This window comes from Tenrec ecaudatus, chromosome 7 (genome assembly GCF_050624435.1).
Source record: "Tenrec ecaudatus isolate mTenEca1 chromosome 7, mTenEca1.hap1, whole genome shotgun sequence".
Taxonomy (NCBI): domain Eukaryota; kingdom Metazoa; phylum Chordata; class Mammalia; order Afrosoricida; family Tenrecidae; genus Tenrec; species Tenrec ecaudatus.
The window spans coordinates 84,135,369-84,160,471 of NC_134536.1; the positions used below are offsets into that span (position 1 = coordinate 84,135,369).

The 25,103-nt window shown below is 44.5% G+C and overlaps 1 protein-coding gene across 1 annotated transcript in view; it reads left to right on the forward strand.

Moving 5' to 3' along the window:
• BACH2 (BACH transcriptional regulator 2) overlaps positions 1–25,103 on the forward strand; it is a 436,126-nt gene that overhangs the window by 113,420 nt on the left and 297,603 nt on the right. Inside the window, exon 2 of the mRNA XM_075554764.1 lies at positions 1,048–1,149. The gene's annotated coding sequence lies outside the window, so the exon portion shown is untranslated. The remainder of the gene's footprint in view (positions 1–1,047; positions 1,150–25,103) is intronic.

Consider the following 25,103-nt stretch of genomic DNA (forward strand, 5'->3'; position numbering starts at 1 on the left):
TGCCCTGGAGTCCTCGCCCGGCTTCATGACCATGGCATCTTTGGGTCCATGCCCCTCCTTGAAGGGCTCCATCGTTGTCAATGACCCTCGACTTTCCCAACCATGGTGTCTTCTTTCTAGTGATGGGCCTTCCTGATGCTCTGTCTACAGGAATACTGTAGAAGATTCGATCTACTACGCCTTAGCAGTGATATAGTGGGACGCCAGCTTAAACTTAGAGATCTTTGGGGAATGGCAATTAGTGGGTTCTAGTAGGTAGGTAGTTCCTCTCCCTTTCTCCCATCCAAGTACTAACCAGGCCCGGCCCTGCTTAGCTTCTGAGATCAGGCGCATTCAGGGTGGTATGATCGGAGACAGTTCCTCTCCCTCTCTAAGGAGGTCGGCAGCCTCACCTGGAAACAGGAATAACTGGTCTGCCTGCCTTATTGATCAAGGTTTCTCTCTGCACACAGTACCTAGAAAACAAAACAAAATACGCTCACTGCCATGACTTGATTCTCACTCACCTTGATGGCATAGAACAGTAAAACTGCCCCTTTGGGTTTCTGACACTGTAAACCTTTATGGGAGCAGAAAGCCTTATATTTCTCCTACGGAACTGCTGATAGGCTCTAATGGCTGACCTTATGGTTAGCACCCTAATGAGTTAGCCACCAGGGCTCCAATGGCACTTTATTAGTGCTTGAAAAAAAAATTTTTTTTGAATGAATAAATGTTCCTGCCCTTAAACGTCTGCAGTTACCAAAACACATACTTACCTAGCAAGCCCAGAGTCTGTGGCCAGTACTCTTAATCTGACATTTAGGTCTGGCCCTGTCCAATTTGTCAAGTAGTCACTAGCTACACATAACTGTTTAAATTTGAATTTAATTTAAATTACATACAGTGACAAATTCAGCCCCCTATTTGCTGTTCAACTATTTCAAGTGCTCAGTGGCCACATGTTGTTAGGGACTACCATATGGTATATGCCCATTGGACACAGGACTGCTCGGGGTCTTCCTGAGCACCAGGTGATGGATGTCTCCTATGTTTGTCTCTCTGCAGCTGTCGGCTTCGGGAAGTGAGGGTTCTAACGAGGCCCTTCAAGAGCTACCCTGCATTGTGACATGTCTGATCTCTCACTCCTGTCCCTGCAGCCTGAGCAAGGTAGGAAGTACTCTGGGGTTTGGCACTTGTATTTTCTTCATGAGACTGTTATTCTCCTGGTTGCGTATCTTTTCCTACCGTGAGCAGGCTATTTCCCTGCTCAGATGTTAGAGAGTTGTCAGATCCTATGTGTGTGATGTTTACATGCCAGGCTACAGGAGCTGGTGACCACTTGGTGGTTGTATGATGCTCGAGGACTCTGAGCGCTGGAACGTTGCTAGTATAACTGTGGTTACGAGAGGACTCCCAACTTCTGAAACATGGTTAATCCAACAGCTGGCGTGAGTACTGGAATATGGAGCCTCGCAGACTAGACCAACTGGCTTTGAAGCTCAGCTCTTCCAAGCTACCAGCTGAGTGATCTTATTCAAATAGTTTAATTGCTGCATGTCTGCTTCCTCGTGATTATAATGCTTGTTAATGGTCGCCACCTTGTCGTGTTGTTAAATGAGTTAATGTATGTACTACTACCCATTATTACACCTGAAAAACATTAGCTGTGGGTTTGTTTGTTTAATTTATGCTGGGGAGACTGTTAGCCCTTAGATCTGCGGTTCTCAACCTGTTGGTTGAGGCCCCTTTGGGGGTCAGACGACCCTTTCACAGAGGTCACCTGATTCCTAACAGTAGCAAAATTATAGTTATGAAGTAGCAATGAAAGTAATTTTGTGGTTGGGGGAGTCACCACAACATGAGGAACTGTATGAAAGGGTCACGGCATGAGGAAGGTTGAGCACCACTGCCTTAGACATGTTTGCAGGAGAGTCTGAGGTGCTCTGCAGGCTTCTACTTATTGGCTGATGGGTCGTTTAAGAAGTGATTGACTGTCAGGGCACTCCAGATGGAGGGTAACTACAGCTTTGCCTTTAGCAGAGGCCAGACTAGGTGGGGCAACAGCAGGAACGTTCAAATGAGGCCCAGGCCAGCAATTTGGGCAGCACCGCAGCAGGAACCCACAGCTCTGGGGAAGGATGGCATAAAGGGGGTGACATTTTGAGTTGAAACCTAGGGGATAAGGAGAGATGTCCTGAACGGAGAAGAAAAAGTAAAGCATTTCAGGTAAAGGAAATCGTCTGCGTGGTTTAGGCACAAAGGCATACAAAACATATAGATTGTTTAGAGAACAATGACCTTTGGTCTGGGGGGAGCAGAGGATTACAACATGGACACGAGTGACGTGTGGACTAGTAGCATCCCTTTCTCCTCTCCCAAGTCTTGGGCACAAAAAAATGTCCCCCGAGATGGCCTGATCATCCTTGGGGGCAAAGCTGGACTAGAGTGTGGCATGTGAGTAGAGGCTGGGGCAGGGTCCGCATCCTGCGAACTCCTGCAGGATTGATAATAGGAGTGACATTTCCAGAGGCCTGTGAACACAGGTACGATAACGTCATCATCCATGGGCTGTAACAGAATTTGGACAGTCGTTTTAGGCAATTTGGTCTTGAAAAGGTTTTATAGAATCCCCACGTTTTAGAAATCCCATGGAGCTTGTTGGGATTCTTTTAGTAAGGACATGACACTCCCCACCCCGCCCTCCCTTTCCAGCGGTGATTTTTCTCAGGGCCGATTGTTCTGCTGCTCAAAGGTAGGAAGGGTTACCTTCTCCTCTGGTGCTGTGGGCATACTGGGAAACGCTCTGTGTGTCTGTCCACTTCTCCGGCCAGTGTTTCATGGTCGACTGTGACTGCTGCACTGTATCTGAAAGCCAACAACAAGAAGTTTTACAAGGGTTTCATTTGGCTGAGCCAAATCAATGAGAAGGAAACCTTTTGCTGAGGATATTTTTCTTCTGATGTAAATACCTTTAAGACATCTCAGAGAAGTGGGCTTTTGGAGTACTGGAAGGTGGGCAAGATATCTGCCCCAGGGATCTGAGAGGTAGGGAAGGGGAGGGTGAGGCTCTTGTGAACTTTTGAGTTCTGTGATCTCGTGTCTAGAGTTACTATGAGTCAGAATTGATTCAACAACCGTTTTGGCTTTTATTTTTATTTTTTTCACTGAAAAACAAAGATAACTCCTGAAAAAAATCTCATGTTGGCAGGCGAGGTTGACTACAGTGGCAGCTCAAAGCTTGATGTGACAGGCTCTTTCTTGACACAAGCTGGGAAGCAGACTTCTCAGAAATTGTAAGTGTCTCGGTAGGTGTGTCTGCTGCCTGAAAAGTTATGTTCTAGGTGAGTGCCCAGCAAGACTTCATATTATGTTCATGTAAAGCAATGATTAAACATGATGTGTAACCATTATAGGTCAGCATTTTTTTTGGTATGGTTTTCTTGGCATAAGACAAAGTTTCCTCTGGGGAGGAAACTGCTCTTGTTGGAACAAATAACACCAGAGAATCATCTCCTTAGAACAGTCACAACGTTGGGAATGTTTCTGTGGGTGTGACTGATTTTCTGGGCAGATTTGTTCCTAGAAAGTTAGAGACACTTGAATTGTGTGCTCGCTTCTTCCGCTTGCATACACTGTAATCCTCTCTTCCCCTCCCCCCTCCCCCCAATTGGAAAACCTTAACTAGGAAAATGTCAGGACCCAGTGCACTGGGTTTTCTGTTCTTCTGGAGACCACCAGGCCAGTGTGGATTACCTTAGGCATTGATAGTTCTCCTTGAAGCCAATCAGAGAAGCTACCTCTCAAAAACAAAACTTAGAGAAATGGCCTGGGCTTGGCAGTTTTTCTGCCCAGCAGGCTGAGCTCGTAGCCAGGGCCCTGCTGCCCACGAGACAAGGCCTTTCATTATTCATATTGCTGCCCGTGCCAGGGCCTGAGGGGCAGCGGGAAGAGGCGCAGGGCCCTCCCACAGGTAGCCAGCACACCGGTCCTCTGTGATGGCAGAGAAGGCAACCCGCAGGCAGGCCTGGACACAGTGCTCACCGAGAACCGGATGCCCTTTTGTGAGTGAGGCCAGCACATGGCGTTTGGCAGCTCGATGCTCACCTCACAAGATTTGTAGAGAAGATGCTCTTGCCTTTCTTTGATTTTGAGTATTATCTGAGGGGGCTTCAAAAAGTTCATGGCAAGAACGGAATGAAAAGAACTTGGAGTTTTCCCATGAACTTTTGAAGCCCTCCCAGCGCATAAGCAGCCTTGAACAGTTGTCCTTCTGAGCTTTCTGCTCTAGCCGTATATGTTAAAGAAATTTGGGGCACACATATTTCCCAGGATTCTCATCCTCCCGCCCCTCTGGGATTGACAGGAAAACTGTATTTCTAACTTCTATGCTCGTCAGCTCTTAGCAGACCTTCCAATCATTAGATTGATGAGAAACCTCATAATTGTCACTTGATTGGGGTGGAGGGTGGGGTAGAGTCTCTTCCATAAATGGTGCTGGGAAATTTAGATTTCTACATGCAGAAAAATGAAACAGGCCACATGCCTCACACCATCTACAAAAGCAAATTCAGAATGGACTAAGGGCCTAAGTGTACAAACTAGATCCAAAAGATTCTTAGAAGAAAAAGCTGCATCAGTGCCATGGGCGTAGCATTAAGCAACAGGTTATCAATTCTAGTAACAAAAGTACAAGTGACAGAAAGCAAAATTATCAAATGGGGCCTCATAAAAATGTGAAACTTTTGCTCATCAAAGAAAGCGGGAGAAAAAAATCCCAGTACCCACATATCTGACAAAAATGTAAAACCAAAATATATATAAACTTTGACCACTTAACAGAAAGACACATGACTAAATTAAAACATGGTCGAAGGACCTGAATAGGCATTTCAGCAAAGAAGACATCCAAATGGCTAGCAGACCCAGGCAAGAGTGCTCAGCATCGCCAGCCCTCAGAGGGTTTTGCAGACGCAAACCATCACGAGATACCGTCTCAGTTATACTCGGATAGCGAAGATTAAAGCAATAAAGTAAAATCACAAATGCGGATGAGAATGTGGGGAAGTAGGACCCCAGGAATGCAAAGTGGTACAGCCATTGTGGAAAATACAGTAACGGTTCCTCAAAAACACGAAAAACAGAGCTGCCCCATGACCCACAGATTCCACTTAGGGGCGGACGCACTCCAAACTTGGAAGCAGAGACTCAGAGTAAAACGTGTGCACTATTATTTATAGAAGCCCTGTTCACAGTAGCCCAAAGGTGAAAACAACCTAAATGCCATCAGCAGATGAGCAGACAAACGAAACATGGTACATCCGTGCCATGGAATGCTCCTCAACCAGGAGAGAGGTGAAGTGTGGAAACATGCAACAATATGGATAGAGCTTGAAGACACTGTTCTGAGTGAAGTAATTTAATCACAAAAGCACAAATAGTAAAAAAAAGAGGACCTGATGCAAGGGGCTTAAGTGGAGAGCAAATGCCTTGAGAATGATTGGGGCAGGGAATGTATGGATGTGCTTTATACAATTGATGTATGTATATGTATGGATTGTGGTAAGAGTTGTTTGAGTCCCTAATAAAATGTAAAAGAAGAAAAGAGAAAAAAATGATTAGGGCAAAGACTGTACAGATGTGCTTTATACAATTGATGTATGAATATGTATGAACTGTGAAAAGAATTGTATCAGCCCCAATAAATTGTTAAAAAAAAAAAGAATGAAAAACACACAAAAATAAATACATAGATAAACAGAAAAAAAAGCACAAATAGTTTAGAGCCTATCTTATATTAAAAGGGAAAAAAATGCACTGAGAACAAAACCTGATCGTGGCTTTCAGGCAAAGGAGAAGGGAGAATGGGAGTTAAGGTGACAGAACGATGACATTCAGTAAAAGGAGAGGTACACAGCTGACTACTGCCATTTCTGTCAATAAGGTGTGCACCTGTAAAAACTGAAATCGGCAAAAGTCGTGTGATGGGCACACTGACAAAAATGACTACAAAAAGAGTAGCTGCTGAAGCTGCTTATGTACATGGAACACTATCTTGCGATTTGGTTTGTTCCTTGCTTTGGAGATTCAGCGTCATGTTTCATGGAGTTCTGCATTAATTAACCTAATAACTTGTTTCGTGCTTCGGCTGTACCTCTTAAGTTCACTGCTAGTGCTTGGATTTCTAAAAGCTTGCAAGGGACCGAGTACCAATAATCGGCCTCTATTCAGTTGGATCAAGCAAAAAAGAAAATCGGGTATAAGAAGGGGCTATGAAATAGGTAACTTATTGCATCCATAAAGTTGCTGCTTCCTTCCCATGAGACCCGAACTGGACAGTGCCTGGCTACTGTTCCTGAACATTTTGATCAGAGATTCCACAGAAGCTTCCCCTAATCAAAAGGGGGGATAATATAGAACAGAATTCAAGCTTCATAGATTGCATCTGATTCCTGGAGCCCTGTGAACATTGAACGAATTCCTGAAGCCATTGCTCTGAAGTAATCTTTAAACCATAAAACAAAAAGACCCTTAAAAATCTGAAGACTGAGCAACAGCTTTCTTTAACTAGTAAAAAAGATACACCTTTAACCTTTTGCTCTTTTCAGATCTGCCTGGGATCAAATTCAAAGCAACTTAAAAACTAAGAGAGGAATCTTAGGGGACCATGAGTTTGTATTGAAGGGGGAGGAGCAATTCAGAAAAGAAGCATCGAACATTTACACAACTTGAAGACTGTAATCTGTGTCACTAAATGGAAACTGTTGAATTGGTGTAGGTTTGTTATGATATTCGCAACAGCAATAAGAAAGTAAATTAAATATGAACATTAAAAACAAAAATTATTTGAACATTAAGAACAAATTTTTTCCAAATTCTTCATACTTTCTGCATTCTTGTGTGTTATCTTGTTAATGTAAACCAAACCCTCCCAAGCCCAGTACCGTGGAATCATTGCCAACCCATGATGAACTTACAGGACAGAGTAGAACTCCTAGGGCTTCTAAGGCTGTGAATCTTTACAGAAGCTGACTGCCTCACTTTTCCCCCAAGGTGATGGCTGGTGGATTTGAACCACCAACTCGACAGATATCAGCCTAATGCTCAATCCACTGTATGACCAGGAGTCCTATTAGTCTTTAAAGTATATGAGGGAGATTCAGAAGTTCTTAGACAAATTGAAAGAGAAGGTAATGGAATGTTTCCATGAACTTTTTAAAGCTCCTGGGATATAATGGATTACAAACTTGTGCTAAGATGAGTAATTAATGTTTCAAATTTCTTTGTATTATCTGTGTCTTATGCTGCAAAGAGAGGACTTTGGTTTGCCATGAAAAGGAAAAACATCGATAGCCAAGTGTGAGGGAAATTTAACAGCATGGGATTTTACAGAGGCAAATTTGGCAGGACATGCTACATCTGAGAAATACACAAAATACACAAGTGAGAGCAGTGTCATACCCCCGAAAGCCCTCCCCTCGGCAGGAGCAACCTTGGGATTCTCATGCTCAGTGTCTCCCTCCTGCTCATCATCTTCATGAAGACATGTCGTATGCTATTCTCTGCCTTAAATTTATGAGGACAGTCCATCTGATGGAAAAAATATCAATTTTTCAGTTATTATACAAAATGCTCCTCCCCCTCACAGTGAAAATGAATCTTCTTGAGCATTCTTTCTTTCTGGTTATGTTCAAATAAACCCAGGTCTGGTTTTTATTCCTTTGGATAAATGCCATTATATCAAATGAAGAAGAATCTTGGCTCTTATCTTTGCTAGTGGGTGGATGCTACCATCTTGCTTAATATCTGCCCCCACATAATTTTTTTCTTCGCATATTTTTCAGTATTTAGCACCACATCCTACTGTACCAGGTTTGAGGCAGTTTCACCTTTACTCTCAGATCAGTATCTCGACAGTCAGCTAAAAAGTAAAACTAAAATTGAGTTTCTGTCTCAATTTAGTGTTTTTTTCTACATCCCCTTAACACAAAGTTGTAAAGGCCAGAATTCATTACTACAAGCTCCCCCACTTGACCCTACAGTGTTCTAGGATCTGAAAGTCAGGGGATGTTATGTAGCCAGCCCTTGTGTCTAAAGCTCCCTTCCTCAACACAGAATCGTGGCAAATGAATGTTCTGTGCCCTGCATCGTGTAGATGAACAAAACAAAGGTTTCTGCCAACTAAAGCTTCCCTTCTGGCAAAGAAGAAGGGACCCATCATATCTCAGAGACTTAATATTTAAACAGAACCCCGTTTCTGTTGTAAACATCAGACATTCTGAAGGCAAGTTAGCAGAGCCGCTCGGTGCAGTAGCAAAAACTTGCTGACTTAAGAGTATAGGAGAGCTCGCGCCCCTTCCCTTTGTAGGATGACCCCCATTGCTTTCACCAAATGACCAGTTGATATTAAAGAGCCTCTGCTCGTTTTTCTGAAGGCTAGCTCCAATTCGCCTTTGTGAATGAACTGTAGCACCATATAAAAATGGACATGCAAGATAATATGAATAAAAATTAAATGGCCTTGGTATAAGGAAGGTCTTATTAGTTTCTACTGCCCTGAGATTTCGGACACTGACGCCCTTAGGGAGGACAGCGCCACACCTGGGGAGTTAGTCACCAGGCACAGAATGGGCCCGACAGCCGTGCTTGGGGTGTTTTGCTTATATGAATTTCTAGTTCAGAAATTGCAAAGGAAGGTCACTTGTTTGACTATGTAAAAACTCAAAAATTATTTTCATCAAGAAACATGCTGACTATTTTAAAAGACGAGCCAACAAGGTGAGGGATTTACAACATAGGCGCCAATTGATAAATAAGATAAAGCTGAGCAATCTAATAGAAAATAGGCAGAGGGCAGAAAGAGGAAACCAAGGGGAAAAATATGATCAGTAACGTAAGAAGAATCCAGCCTCTCCAGCATTCAGAGAAATGAAAATTTAAACGACGGGATTCTATTATCTGCCTATCAAATTGGCAAGGATCTGTAAAACGTGCTCTGTGGAGGTGAGAATTGGAATATCAGCGGCTCTCACACCCAGACTCCCATTACCTAGAGTCAGCTCCACACACTACCACCCTCTCTCCCGCGGAGCAGCCTGGTGGCTTTAAACCACCAACCTTTTCGTTACTTGGTGGGGGAGGGGACACATTTCTGAATTTCCAAGGAACATGTGCCGGAGCAGTGGCTGGCGTCTATTTCTCTGAAAAGTAGTCTTCACGGCCCATGGTATAAGGTGAAACTCTGAGCCTTTCTGTAGAGCCAGAGGACCTCCAGGTCTGTTTCCCCCACCCCCCCGGGGGGGGCGGGGCTCTTAACACTCGCCGATGACAGTGCCAGAAATGATGGAGAGTCGAACTAAGTCCGAGGTACGTTGAAGCTTCAGACTGGAAAGATTGGACTTTAAGTTGAACACCGTCACTAGGCCCCAGACGAGTCCAAAGGATCTGTTTCGACACGGCTGTGATATGATTTCAAGTCTAAGAGGCCTAGTTGTGAATGATGACACGTTCTTTGAATTGTGGCTGCAGCCACGGACCATAAAGCAGGCAGGCTTCCCTTGGAGGACCAAGGATCTTTGGTGCAGTGTTCTGTTCTTTTTAATGGCATTTTCACACACTTAGTGACTGTCAGTTTAGGAATCTTGGTCAAGCTTATTTTTTCTTTGATTTAAAGAGAGTGTCTAGAATTTTCTGATTAAAATGAGATTTTTAAAAGAAACCAATGAACTTCCCTATTGTAGCCTCCATGTAGAATTTAATGCAACATTAACTGAACTGGGAGGTTCTTGGTCTTCAGAATTTTGCACTGAGCTCACCCACATGGCGGCATCCCTGTGAGTCCAAGCTGACTGGCCAGTGGTTTGGGTGGTTTCGCTCCACAGCTTCTCCTTTGGCTTACTCAGAAACACCTTCCTGTGAGGGCTGTCTGGACGCTTGCTTGGATGCTGCGACCTTTCTTCCATGTGATGGCTGCTGGTCCTTGGAACAAAGAGCCTGGTGGATGTGGCCTCTGTGAACAGAGGAATGGTCTGTCTTCTTCCATCCTTTCTCCAAGTCCTCAACTCTGTTGTTAGGAGACCTAAAGGGATAAAATTAAGTCACATCCAATGTAGTTCATTGGTGATTGGAAGCATGATTATTAAGTTATCTGTGGTTGTCCATCTTTAGAATAATAACAAGGAATTCAATTTGCCTGATTTTGCAAAATTATCATCTCAAAGAGTGGGCTTGCTGTATGTGAGCAGAAATACATACCGGAGAAGTGGTTTCCAACCCACTTATTAATTTGAGTATCTAATTCATTAGAGTGGCTTTTCTTCTCCCCTTTTGTGATGGAGAGACCTGGGACTGTGGGGCTGCTGGCACCCACTCCAGCTTCCCATTCTCTTTGTCTCCATGCAGTATGGCTGTTCTGCTAGTTGCTTTCAGCGAGTGTGGAGCCTTTGAATGCGGTGCATCGCTGGCTTTGTTTTCAGAAACCCTCACCTGGGTGAGGAAGTCTACCTTCGTGCCAGGTAGAGGAGGGATGCTTCTTTGGAGTGCATAAAGCTGCACAATATGCCCAGATCTGTGTGTTATTGTTCACAACACACACATAGTTTTAGTCTCCAGAATAACAAATGCTTAGGTTCAAATGAAACCATTTAGATCTGAATCTGTGTTCTGCTTGTGTGTTTATTTGCTCCATCTTCCTTACGTATGAGGAGTTTTCCTACTTCTTGCCACCTACAGGCCTTAATAAGGCGGCAGCGTCTTCCATTAGCTAGAAATGTAAGCAATTAGCAGGAGAACCAGCTCTAGCCAGAGAGGTACAGTGCTGTTGCATGTCATTGTCATCGAGGAGCACCTATTAATTAGAACAGTAGGGAAACCACAAAGAGTGGAGGGGGGGAGTGTAGATGTGTTGAGTGAAATTAGCAATATCTGCTTCTCTTGTTATTGCTTCAAATCCAACCCATAAACAATTTGTTGTGACAGCGCTAGGCTGGGCCGATGGCATTTCGGATGAGGTCTGATTGCAGCTAAAAATAGCCACATGTATTGAAGATCAAAAAAGGAATATTAAACAATTGAAATTTTTGTGAAAGACTGATGCAGTTTCATTGTGATAATTTCCCGAAAGGCACATTAGTAATGCTGCTAAATACAGACTTTAATAGACTTTAATAATGTGTACTTTAGAGTCCTGATACACAAAGGAATAATGTATAAAACATTCATTATGGAAAATTGCTACCTTTTTTATTTAATAAGAAATCTGTTGAAACAAAACCACGGCACTTCCTATGGCATTGGGGACTTGGGTGTTAGTAGGCTGCAGAATAATGGCCACCTTCTTTTTACGCCCCCCCCCCCCGCGACGATTTTAATCAAGCTGCCATCATATTTACTTCTTTGTCCCACAAGTGAAAATGGGGAGCGGAAGGGGAAGATAAGCACTTGGATTGCCTGGACCCTGGCTATGTAAAGAGCTGGATCTCAAGCTCAGGCAGTGTCCGCACTAGCAACCAGGGTCATGCTGGTCCTCTCTCAGGAGGGTGGTAGAATATCAACACAGAAATGCCAACGACAGAGTAGCACTCAATAAATGCCTTCCTTCCTCCAGCGGTTTCCCGTGATAGGACCGTTTCTATGGATGACACGGGCGGAGGGGGGGGAGGGGCAGGAAGGTGGGTCCAGAGTGGGAAAGAGCAATTAGAAAGGAGCCTTGGTCGGCAGCTCTGTAGCCAGGCGTTGCATTGGATTTCAATTGGACTTCATTGAGCTGCTGCCGAGAGCCGTGCTCTTGGAAAGGGGACGAGTAAGAAGCAGATGTCCTGGAAGAACAGTGGAGGCATTTATCTCTTTGAATGAGATAGCATCTTTAGAGTGACAAAGTGCAGAGAATCGATCCTTGAAATGGACCGTGGCTCTCTTCCCAAAGTGCGCCATGCTTACACTTCCCAGCCCAGGAATCTGCTGAGTCACGAAGTTGGCCTCATCTGTCCTTGGAACCACTGGCTCTGATCTCGCAGAATAGAACCACACCCTGGGGATCTCGCCGAGGCTGGAAAAGCAGACTAATTGGATAAATGAGGGGGATCTGAGATGATTTATTAAGCTGTTCAGATCCTCTGTAATCAGGGGCCCTCTGAGAAAGGGCCGGGCTGACTTCTGCAAATGGCTGCGCCCCCCACCCCCCAACTCCCCTTGCCTCCACCTGCTCTCCCTGCTCTCCGTCTGCTTCTTGGTGTAATGTCAGAAACACTAATCATGTCAGACTGTGACACTGACAGCCCTGACATTCACAACAAAGAGACAAGGAGGGAGAGGGGAAGAGCTGTGGGGGAGGGGAGGGCGGGGAGGCACAGCACCCTGCAGGGTGTTTTATAGGACATGAGTTCCATTGCTGCAGAAAGACCTGCCTTCTGGACAGATGGCGTCCCAGGGAAATGAAACTAGGGGAGCAAGGTGGATCCTGACGGAAAACAAAATGGGACTAGGAAGATGTGGTGCCACTGTTTCGACCCCTACCCCACACCTTCGCCCCTGCCTCTTAGATCTTAGAATGAGGCCTGTAATTGTGGTTGCTATGATTTCTACTCTCTCTCTCACACACCCACAAAAGAAAAGGGCTTTGGAATGTCTTTTTCTTCCTCCCATCCATTATCCTAGCTTTCCTCTTCGAAGTAAATCAAAGTTAAACATAGATCCTAGCAGGAATTGTGTGTCTTTTTGATTTTTCCATTTCATTATTACCAGCTTCCCATAGTTTAATCTGAGCAATAGCATTTCAGGAGAGGCGTCATTGGTGAAGGATGTGTCATTCGGACTGTGACAACGCTGAAGAAAGCACCGCGCAGTGGCACCCTCCTGCCATCTTCCCTGTGCAAAGCTCCCCACCCCCAGCACCTGCTTCAGGGTGCTGGGTGGCGGGAAGGCCGGATTTACCCACTCCCCAGCAGTTGCAGTGGCCTGACTGTTGCCAGGTCTGATTACCCGTGAGACATGTTCCTGCCTCGGGAACTTTCCCTGTCTGCTCTCTGGTCTCCTGTCTTGGATCAATCAGGACCTAGAAGCTGATGCCACATCTTACATGTGTTTTGAATCCAGAGGCGGTGATTTAAATCGAGCCCTGAGCACAGACTGAATCACCCAGGCTTCCTATAAACAAGAGATCCAACCATCGGCTCAGTAGTTCAGGTGTTTTGAATGGCATCTCTGTGGCCTAGCTAGAAGAAGCCCTAGTGGTGGAGAGGGTTGGGCTGCTAACCACAAAGTCAGCAGTTCAAACCCATCAAGTTGTTCTATGGGAGAACGAGGAGGCTCTCTGGTCCCAAGAAGGTTTACAGCCTTGGCCCCTCAGAGAGGCAGTTCTACCCTGCCATACTGGGTCACTCAGAGTAGGGATGAACTTAGTGTCAGTGAGTGGGTCATGGCCAGATGGAGCGGTACAGATGTTTAAACACGTGCTTACTGCCCCACAGGTGGCAGTTGAAGCCTACTAGCCCTGATGGTACACGTGATCATGAGTTAGGCTGCTGACAGCCAAGCCAGCATTCAGAAACTACCAGCTGCTCCCTGGGAGACAGCTGAGGCACTCGGCCCGATGGCAGCAAGTTTAGCTTCTCTGACAGGCACCTTGAGGACAGGTCTGGTGATCTGCTTTCAGAAGGTCACAGCCTTGAAAGCCCGTGGAGCAGCTCCGTTCTGCACACCTGCAATCACCATGTCAGAATCAACTAGACAGCACCGAGTACCCAGCGTCAAAGCCAGGACTGTCCACTGACCCTTTTCTTTGTGCAAGAAAAGAAAAATTCTTCAATGGCAAACAGTATATTTATCATGTGCTAGTCACCCTATCAGAAGGGTAAGTAACCCTTTCTGTCGCTTTCTACGGTCAGAGGAGCACATAGCAGCTTCTCTTCAAGTTTGATTCGAGTGTAGTGTTGATTGGAAATATGAATCAAAACACCAGTGATATGCCACATCACCTCCACGAGGATGGCTCTGACCAGAAAAATAGAGAACAATAGGTGTTGACCAGAATGGGGAGAAATTAGAACCTTCATCGATGGCTGGTGGAATTGTAAAATGATGTGGAAATCAGTTTTAACGGGTCCTCAAAAAATATCTTATGTACCAGCAATTCCATATCTAGTTATCTCCCCCAAATAATTGAAAGCAGAAATACAAATACTTGTATGCACAGTTCATTGTAACATAATTCATAATATCCAAAAGGTAGAAGTAATCTAAATGCCCATCAACAGGTAGATGAATGGATCAACAAATATTATATCTTCACAGCTCAGCCATAAAGAAAAAAATGTACTCCTAATATGTGCCAAACATGAGCCAACCTTGAAAACATTATGCGAAGTGAATTAGTCAAAATCAGAAGGACAAGTGTTATGTGATCCCAGTTATATGAAATAGCTAGACTTTGGTGGATGCATTAGAAACCAGCGTTTATTTAGCGATTACCAGCAGCCAGAGGCGGGGAGTGGAGGGTCATTATTCTGGGGCCGTGGAGTTTCTGGGGAAGGAGTGCAACAGTGGTGATGGCTGCATCACCCGATGAACTCGGTGAGTGTCACTGAATTGTACATGTGAAAACATATCGAAATGGCAAATGTAAATATATTAACATTTTTAAAATGTTTGTTGAAAACACTGGAACAGCATATTGCACAATTTTGGTCCCCAATACCCAGCTAAAGAAAGCTTCACTGATTTGTACTCCTTGTGAGAAATGCCTGTCTGAATTAGGGGGGGGAGGAGTAAGAAAACAAATTATAGCATAATTTAAATTACGCATATGACTTTAATATCGCGCATCAGTCAAAATCCTTGAGGAAATTCTACTCTGACTAACAAAGGAGAGTAACATACTCTGGAAAGGGTTTGGGGCTAATTCTCCAAAATAACTTCCTGTGTAAACTCACATTTTCTTTGAAGTTTCTTTTTATCCTAAGAATTTACCTGGATTGCTTCCCGTGGTAGAGCTGTGTCTGTTTTCATGTAACTTTGAAATTGCTCTGCCAGCTAAGTTATGTGACTCGAACTAATGGTAGCTGCTATAATAAATTCACTGGCTCGACACAATTAAGGTCATTTGCTTGTTTGGTTGTCATTCCAGTGTGGATATTTGTGATCAAGGGAGGGTAACTCAGAAATCCTGAGTTCAGACTCCTTCACCTTTTGGCTCGGCCGTCTTTGAGACTTGTGGCCGTCTGCATCTAACTGGTGGAAGGGCAAAGAGTGTAAGAAGAAGGAACATTTGCTTCTGAACAGCCGTGACGTTGATGTAATTCAACATCTCGTGGCTTCCTGTGCATATTGGTAATAACTAGATGGAGCCTCTGGCTGACTTGTGACAGGACTGGATGGACATGAGCCCCGCCCCGTCTTCAAGGGAGCACTGGGAAGATGTGGCACGTGTCTGCTGAACCTTTCAGTGCTCATGGGCTTTTAAAGAGGTGGCAAGAGTATCTCATTCGAGCATTTTTGAGAATTCCATGTTAACACAGCGATGAATAAGGAACCCTGGTGGTCCAGTAGGATAAACATGCAGCTGTTAACTCCAAGGTCAGTGGTTCAAACCCATCAGAACAGTGAGGCTGTCTGCTGTCATTACGATTCAGTTTTGGGAATCCCATAGTGGTTGTACCCTGTCCTGGTAGTGGCGCTATCAGTGAGAATCAAATTAGTGAAAGTCAGATAAGACTAGAAATGCTTTTGAATTATACTCCAAGTATTTATATGTAAATTAATCACTAAGGCTGCTTGTGGTTTTTTTTTTTTTCTTAAGATCCACTGTATCTGCAAGGAAGTTTTCTTTATACTATTGACACTTTTTTAAAAAACATTTTATAAGGGGCTCAAACAACTCTTACCACAATCCATAAATACATCAATTGTGTAAAGCACATCTGTACATTCTTTGCCCTCATCATTTTGAAAGCATTTGCTCTCCACTTAAGCCCTTTGCACCAGATCCTCTTTTTTTCCCCTCCCTCTCACTCCCCCTTCCCTCATGAGCCCTTGATAATTTATAAATTATTAGTTTGTCATATCTTGCCCTGTCCGATGTCTCCCTTCACCCACTTTTCTGTTGTCTGTCCCCCAGGGAGGAGGTCACATGTAGATCCTTGTAATCTGTTTCCTCTTTCCAACCCACTCTCCCTCTACCCTCCCAGTATCGCCACTCACACCCCTGGTCCTGAAGGTATCATCCACCCTGGATTCCCTGTGCCTCCAGCTCCTATCTGCACCAGTGTACATCCTCTGCTCTATCCAGACTTGCAAGGTAGAATTCGGATCATGATAGTTGGGGGGGAGGAAGCATTTAGGAACTGGAGGAAAGCTGTATTCTTTATCGGTGCTACATCGCACCCTGACTGACTCATCTCCTTCCCTAGACCCCTCTGCAAGGGAATCTCCAGTGGCCGACAAATGGGCTGGGGCGGGGAGAGGGGGGGAGAACGCTTTTTTTTTTCTTATGAACTAGTGGAATCTAAATTAAGGATGTTTTCCCCTCATTAATAAATACTGTAAGAAGGGGGTGGGACAATGCAAGACATGAAAAACTAATAATTTGTAAATTATCAAGGATTCATGAGGGAGGGAGGGAGGGAGGGAGGGAGGGGATGGGAAGGAAAAATGAGAACTGATGTCAAGGGCTCAAGTGGAGAGAAAATGCTTTGAAAGCGATGATGGCAACATATGTACAAGTGTACTGGAGACAATGGATGTAGGTAGAGATTGTGATGAGTTTTACGAGCCCCCAATAAAATGATTAAAAAAGTAAAAGAAAAATAAATACTGTAAGAATTAATGGTGTTGGAGTGATTTGCTACAGTATCTAGTATCATAACTTTTTGTCACGTGCCACACCACGTCCATTGGGCAGTGTTTGAGCACAGAGGTGGCTGCGAGTCTGTGAGCTATCACTGAGTCAGGAATGCCCGTCAGAGAGCAGGCTGTAGTGAGCACGGGGGCTCTGTGCCTCTGGTCCACAAAGTGACTGTGTTTCTGGGCGCAGAACGTATATTGTCTTTAGTAGGTGTGTCTTGGCAGCCATAGCAAATGCCTGTGTTCAAGGCTAACATACACGCTGGCGTGTAGTTCGTGGCGACGATCTCAGCCACGGTGCATCTCTTGAGTGTTGTAACGTTCCTTCTCAGTTTCCTTCAGCAATATTCCCGTAACGTTTTGTGGTTCCCAGACTCAGCCAGATGGATGCTAGCATCTCAGCCAGGGCCGAGGAGCACGTTAGTGATGGCCAGGGGGGCCGAGGTTATTTCAGCCCCATGAGGGGGCGAATCGGTGAAAGCTATTGCTCACTGTTCAGGCATGCCCTGTTGGACATCCGCGCTGACCCTCGAAAACGAAGGAAACATCTCCAAGCTGTGGGAGGAGGGCTCCGGAAAGCTACAGGCTCGTGAACGCCCAAGCGGGGCCTCGGTCAGATAGGGAGTCCTGGTTCTGGCCTGGACTGAGGACCGGGCTCACCACCGGCTCTCTCTCAAGGCAGGAAGGCTCACTGCGGCTACGGAGCGCTTGCTTAAGGTGTGTCAAGAAAAAGCAGCATCCGACTAGCTAGAGTGTTCACAAAGCATCCAAATCGCAGGACGTCCCGTTCCACAGTAATACCGTGGACACTGTGTGACGTCATTCCCCAAGATTGACGTGTGCCCAAGAGGAGGCAAAGGCTCATCGGAGTGCAGGGGACAGTTATGTAACTGCGTGTGCTCGTCTAAGAGGCTAGACTGTAGGGTTCATTATAAAAGCCTTCTCTCTCACTCGTTAGTCATTATTTCTAAAGTCGAACGTGGGCTTTATAAGTGACTCAGTAATTGCTCTGTATGTTCCCTTTCAATTACAGGAAAAAGTCATGAATTCTCTGCATTTAGAACTGCTAAAATTATTTAGATTTGCCTGTTGAATAATGCTACTCTAAAAAAAGGACCCAGGAAAAAATTTTCCACTGTAAATTTTTGACTTCTCAAAGTAATTTGTAAGAAATTTCCCATGAAAAAAAAAAGCATGCTATGATTTGAAAAGGATCAGTTAGGCGCAGCCTGAAAACGTGGTGGGTAGTATGAAAACAGACTAATACTGAACCACAATATTTAAGATTTTAGTCATGAAGTTCTGTGTCAGGAAACCACTAGCTTACTCTGTATTGTTTCTCTAAAGCATTCTTTTTTTAATCAAATGACTCAAACCGACCCCATGATACAATGAGTTTCCTGGAGCTTTGCATTAAGTGTAGTACTCTATACTCCACATTAAATATAGGCATTTAAACATTGGCATTTAGCTTTTTACCTACCTTTGAATTTTATGAACAGTGTTGAAAGATGCACCGCAAAGCATCCACTGATTCAACAGTTTCCACATGTGTCACTCAGTGACATCAAATGGCTTCTTCAAATGGTGCCATCATCCTCATCCTCCTTTTCCAAATCATTCCTCTCCATTAGCATAAACTCACCGCCTGCCAGTTTGACGCCCACACAAGTGGTCCTTCAAAAGAGCGCCATGCTCAGTCGCATACTCTTTACTAATTAAGCCAAACTACTGTTTTGTTTAAAGAAGACTACGGAATATGTCTCTATGTGAAGTTTCAGGTGTTTTACTTTTTTAATGGTTATAGTTTTTTTGTTAAATGTGTTAAGATAAATTCAGTAACTTGAGTTATTTCTAAACCAACTAAACAAAAAACAAAACAACTTCCATGAGCTCCATTCTGACTCAGCAATTCAACGTAGAACTACTCCCAAGGATTTACATCTTCACAGGCTCAGACAACTTCATCTTCTTGCGGTGGGGACACTGGTGGGTTCAAACCGCTGACCTTGTGGTTAGCAACTCAGTAGTTAACTTACTAGACCACTAAACTCACTCAAACTCACTGTCACAGAGTCGATGCCATGATGCTATAGGACTGAATAGAACTGCTCCTTTGGGTTTCCAAGGCTGTCAGTCTTTATGGGAACAGAAAGCCTCAACTTTCTCCCTCAGAGTGGCTGATGGGTTTGAACTGCTGACCTTGTAGTTAGCAGACTAGAGCTTACCCAACAGTGTCACCAGAGATCTTTACTTTGCTACTCAAAACCAAAGTCAATACCACTGAGTTGATTCGACACGTAGCTAAAAAGATCCCCTCAGAACTAACTGCCATCGAGTTGATGCCAACTCAGAGTGGCCCTATAAGGACAGGGTAGAACTGCCCCCGTGAGTTTCTGAGGCTGTAACTATGTATGGGAGTCAAAAGCCCCATCTTTTCCCTGACGAGCAGCTGGTGGTTTTGAACTGCTGACCTTAAGGATTACATCTCAGCAGGTAACCACTACACCACCAGGACTCCTCCTCTCTAAAATATTTACATGTTATTTAATCATATTTTGGAGATATTATTATATTTTATCGATATTTGACAGTGATTATTAAAAATTGCCATTTTATTGAGTTCCTGGTATTTGTCAAAAGAGGCCTAGTTGGGCTCTTGGTTACTAACTGCAGGTTAGGGTGCAACCCCCCCAGCTACTCCTTGGGACAAAGATGTGCCAGTCTGTTTCTGTGCAGATTACAGTTGTGCGAAGTCTATGGGGTTGTTCTGTTCTGTCCTGTAGTGGTGCTTTCAGCTGCAATGGACCCAACAGCACTGGGTTTGGGTTTCACTGTTTGCCAGACATTGTTGTATTATTGCTAACTTTTAATTGTTATTGTTATATTAATTAATCTTATCATTTAGAATCTACTGTTTATTATGCAGGATCCCTGGTGGCATATATTTGGGGCTGCTACCTGGAAGATAAGCAGTTCAAAATCATTAGTAGTTCTGCGGGAGACAGACAAGGCTTTCTGCTCTCCTAAAGAGGGACAGTCTTGGAAACCAACAGGGCAGCTCTCCCCTGTCCTGTAGGGTCACGGTGAGTTTGGTTGACCCACGGCAGGGAGAGTGAGTTCATTATAGTATGTGTTTTCTCTACACTATGTTTTGTATGTTACTGTATTGTATATTTTAATATATTATATACTATTGCTAATTTTCACAGCCAACATACAAAATAGATGGCACTCTTTCCACATGGCAGATCTCGTAAGTGAGTCGGGGTCTCCCTGACTCTGAAACCCACGCGCATACCCCATCTGTCTCATGTTGCCTCCTAGGAAAAGTCCTTGTTGAACTTAATTTGAGATGGAGTAAATGAATTTGCTAAGCTAAAAGCAAAACCCCAATACAAATGTTTTAGTTCCTTCATGAAAGGAGATGCCATTTGCAAATGAATAAATTAATGTAGTCGTAGGAAATTAATTACATCAATTCCTTAAAGTGAAGTCTTGGTGACATAGTTGTTAAGCACTCAGCTACTCACCAAAAGGTAGGCAGTTCAAATCCATGGGTCACTCTGTTAAGATTTAGACCCTTTGCTATAGTTTATTGTGCCAGCCTGGCCGATAAACACAAGTAGGATTAACTGAAGGGCAGAGAGATAAATGACTCGGTGAGCCTCACCTTGTTTGTTCTGTGCCTCAGTTTAAAGGGGTACACTACCTGTGGGATGCCTAGCCTATGGACTGTGTCGCTGTAAGTTGAGGTCCCTTTAAGCCCACACGATTGGAATGTTCATCTCTGGAGCTGGGGACCGACAGTTTATGACAGTTGGGGACCTGCCTTGCTGTTTGCTGCCTGGATATATATATAGCCCAGCTCTCTCTACAGAAGGGGACTGGCAACTGGCCACTTTCAAGCCTTAAAGGACTGCTAGTGTCTCACTGCTTTATAATTTAACTTCTAATTTCTTGTATTATCTATCTATATAATTTAATGGTTCATTTCTTGTATTATATCTATCTTGATAAATATATTTATATATAATTACTAGCAATCTGGTTTGTCTCTCTAGAGACCCCTGTCTAACACACCCTTGAAAAGCCAATGGAGCGGCTCTACTCTGTTTTAGAGGGTGACTATGAATTAGGATTGACTCAGCAGCCATGGGCCTGGGTTTTGGATTTTTATCATTAAAGTGTGGGCGGTGATGGTTCAATGATAGGATCCTCACGGTGTTAGTCCACGTCGACTAGAGAAACAAATCCAGAGACACTCGTGTGTAAGAGAGAACAATATATCAGAGAACAATTGTATATTAAGAAAACTTCCCAGCTCAGTCCAGATCAAGTCCACAAGTCCAATATTACCCCATATATCAATACGAGCTCATAAATTTCTCCTTAGACTCGTGCAGCCATGCAATGATGCTGAGTGCAGGAAGATCACAGACCTGGGGCTGGAAAGTCTAATGTAACCAGTGGTGGTAGAAGCATCTCAGCGCTGGCGCGGGTTTCCACGGTACCCCTCTACTTTCAGGGCTCCGGTTGCATCAGTGTAGCTCATGTGGCTTGTCAGCAGGAAGACAAAGCAAAGGGTGTGTGTGTGTATCTGGCCTACAGTGAGCTGCTTATCTCCGTTGCACCTCCAAATGAGGTCAGCAAGCTGTGACCTGATTGACAGGTTAGACTCCACCCCTTCGCGAGTTGACAGGAGATTATGTAACTACCACACTTACCTTCCCTGCAAAAGACCCTGGTTCAGTTACCAGTGAGTGCAACTCAATCCCCCACCCCCCAAAGTTATCTGTCATAGAAGTTTGCACATTGCAATGATGCTGGACTGCGTTAGTCAGAACTTTCAGACTAAGATAGTAAGAAGCAAGGCCTGGCAATCTACTTCTGAAAATCAGCCAATGAAAATTCTGTGGATCACAATGGTCTACTACATAAACTGTCACTGGCTAATGCAGGACCAGGCAGTCTGTTACGCACAGGGTCACCATGAACCGGGGACCAACTCCAAGACAGATGACAACTACAACCATTAGACCGGGTCTCGAGGGCTCGCGCTCCTTGCTGTAAACCTTAGTGTACTACCACTTAAATCAATGAGTTCTCTATTCATTGTGTGACCAAATTAAGAATTCTTTAGAACTCAAGACAGAGTTCCTTAAAATGGGGCTCTTCTTAATAGTCTCAGCCTGCCCCCTCTCTGAAGGTGTCCAGGTGGTAGAGATTTATTTATTCGTATTTTCCAGAGTCTGTCATAGTGAACCATGAAAGGGCCTGGCCTATTTTCCAATGCAAAGCTCGGCGAGAACCCCAAGATGTAAGAGAGGGAGGGAGAGAGAGTCTTCCCAAAGCAGTTTACATTTCTTAGCAGCATGATAACCTTGACTTATGATGAGAAGGGTGGTTTAAAGTTTTCTGTCCACATATTTCAGTTTCATCTAATTTACATGGTTCATAGTTGTTGGTGCTTGAAACTTGGTATCTCCATTTGTGAAATGAAGCATTGGGGTAAAGCAGAAGTTAACCTGGGTTTTTAGCCAGGCTTGGCTTCAGGGGGCATCTGTAAAATGCTAGGAATTGAATACAATATTTGGTGTATACAGTGGACCCTTGAACAGCTCAGGTTGGAACGGCACGGGTCCATTTGTGCATGGATGTGGAAAACAACATGGTACGGTCCTAATCATCTCATCTCTGAGTGAGCAGATGGTCTCTCCGGTAAATTGTGAATTTCATTGATAGGACCTCTGTGGTTCTCTTTGTTTCTCATCATATTGAATGCAACCTCAGGCATCTTAAATAGTACCATGGGACCAGTAGGAAGTGTCCCTTGTGATGGTGGAAGTATTCCCAAGAAGCAGAGAAAAGCCATGACCTCACAAGAACAAGTTGAACTGTCAGGTATGCACCACAGATAGAGCTCTGCACCTGTGACCACCTTCATTTCAAGATGAATCCACTGTAAAGACTAATAAAGAAGAGAAAAAAAGGATTCGCGAAGCAGATGATGCAGCAGCAGCAGGTGCAAAAGCCTTGCACTTTTTGGGAAATACCTTTTTGTCTCATACTGAAAATGTAGCCTTTATGTGGGTTCAGTACATAATACACATAACATACAAACTACATGTTTATCTGCTTATGTTACCATTCATTGGTATATTTGAGCATGTTGTCCAGCCATTGTGTCAATCCACCACACCGAGGACCTTCCTGGGTTTCACTGACCCTCTCCTTACTAGGCAAATGTTCTTTATGGACTGATCTCTCCTGAGATCCATCCCCAAAGTACAGGAGATGAAGTCTTGCCACCGTGCTTCTAAGGAGCATTCTGGTCACACTACTTCCAAGACAGATGTGTTTGTTCTTCTGGCAGTATAGAGTACTTTCAACATTCTACACCACCGACAACATCATTTGAATGCACTGATTCTTCTCTGGTCTTCCTCATCCATTGCCAAACATTTTATACACATATGAGGCGATGAAAATACCCCAACCGGGGCTAGGCACCCCTTAGTCCTCACAGGGACGTCTTTGCCCCTTACTCGTTTGAAGAGTCTTGTGCAGCAGATCCGCCCAACAATGTGTCCTTTGACTTCTTGACTGCTGCATCCCTGAGCATTAATTTTGGATCCAAGCAAAACGAAATCCTTGACAGCTTCAACGAGTCTCTGTTCATCATGACGCCACCTGCTGGTCCAGCTGTGAGGAGTTTGGTTCTCTTTACCAGTTGAGTTGCGATCTTTAGGAAAGGGCACAGTCTTTGGTTTTCAGCAGCATGGGTTTTGCATCCTCTCTGCGTTCAGCAGATTGTGCCATGCCCAGATTGCATATGGCTGGGCCCAATTGCCCTGTGGGCTTTCCAAGGGCATAATTCCAACAGAAGCACACGCCACATCTTCCTTGAACCGGCCAGCTGCTTGGTGGGAGAAAGATTTGGGTATCTGCTTCTGTTAGAATCACATCCTTAGAAACACAGTCCTGCAGTTCCACCCTGTCCTAGAGGTCACTGTGAGCCAGGCTTGGTTCAGCGGCAGCAGGTCTGACTTGAGCAGTTCTCGCGATCCGTTCCTAGGAGAATGTAAGTGACCTCCGTGGCCCGTCTGCAGTGGGACTTGCGAGGGAGACTGGGAGTGTGCACTGTGCTGTGGAGAGCCAATTCTCTTCTTCCAGACACGTGTCCCGAGTATAGTGAGTGCTCATGGATGTGCAGGGATGACGAAAAGACTCTTATTTGCAGAAGAGCAGAAATAGTCAATCGGTTCAAAATAAGTCATGGTTTGGTGGTGAATGTTTTTTGTTTTTTTTAATCTGAACATTTATTGTGGCTCTGGGGCAACGGTGGGTTGAGGGGTCGTTGAAATGATGACTGTCATATTTGGAGTCTCAGACACCAGGATTTCAGTGACCTGGCCGGTTCCACATTGAGGGTGGGGGAGCCAACACCCCCCAATCTGGTAGGGTGGGGTGTTCACAGTTGCTCCGGACTGGGTTCTTTTGCTGCTGTTAGTGCAGTGTGAGAACCAGTGTTACCTTTTCATCTGTGCCCTGGCTTAGCAGATTAACCAGCCCGAAGCAAGAGCTCTATTTCTCAGCAGCTAGGACAGATGGGAGGACAAGAAAAGCACTCTAGCACATCCCCCTCCCAGTAGGGACCTAAAAGAATTACACACATCCCCTGTCCAGCTGCTTAACTTGGAAGCTCTTGGAAGTTCCCTCCTGAAGTGTGACTCAAGCACTCACTGTATTGGAACAGCATCTCCCCGCTCTCCTGAGGACGGAGTTCAGTGAACGCAAACAAGTGAAAAGCACAGTGCGACGGATGTGTCCATATTTGTCTTTCCAAAAACCGCGGGTATATACCTACATAATTATTTCTCCCCACAAACTGGATCTCTCCGATTCTGTTAGTGCAGCCGTTCTCAATGACCCTTTCACAGGGGTCGCCCAATTCATAACAGTAGCAAAAATTAGAGCTACGAAGTAGCAACGAAAATCATTTCATGGTTGGGGTGTCACCACAACATGAGGAACTGTCTTAAAGAGTCGCGGCATTAGGGAGGTTGAGAATCACCGTGTTAGTGGATTTTAAATTTTTATTTTTGGCCTGTTGCTGGAAATGTCTACATGTGCCCATTTTGCAGCCAATCTAACTCTCTCAACTTCTGCTTAAAATCTAAGCATCTCGGCTCTGCATCCTTTTGAAACTTGGTAAAAAGAAAGTAATCATGGTAGGTCACAATACTATGTCTCCAGTCCTGCCTTGAGCAATTGCTATTAAGATT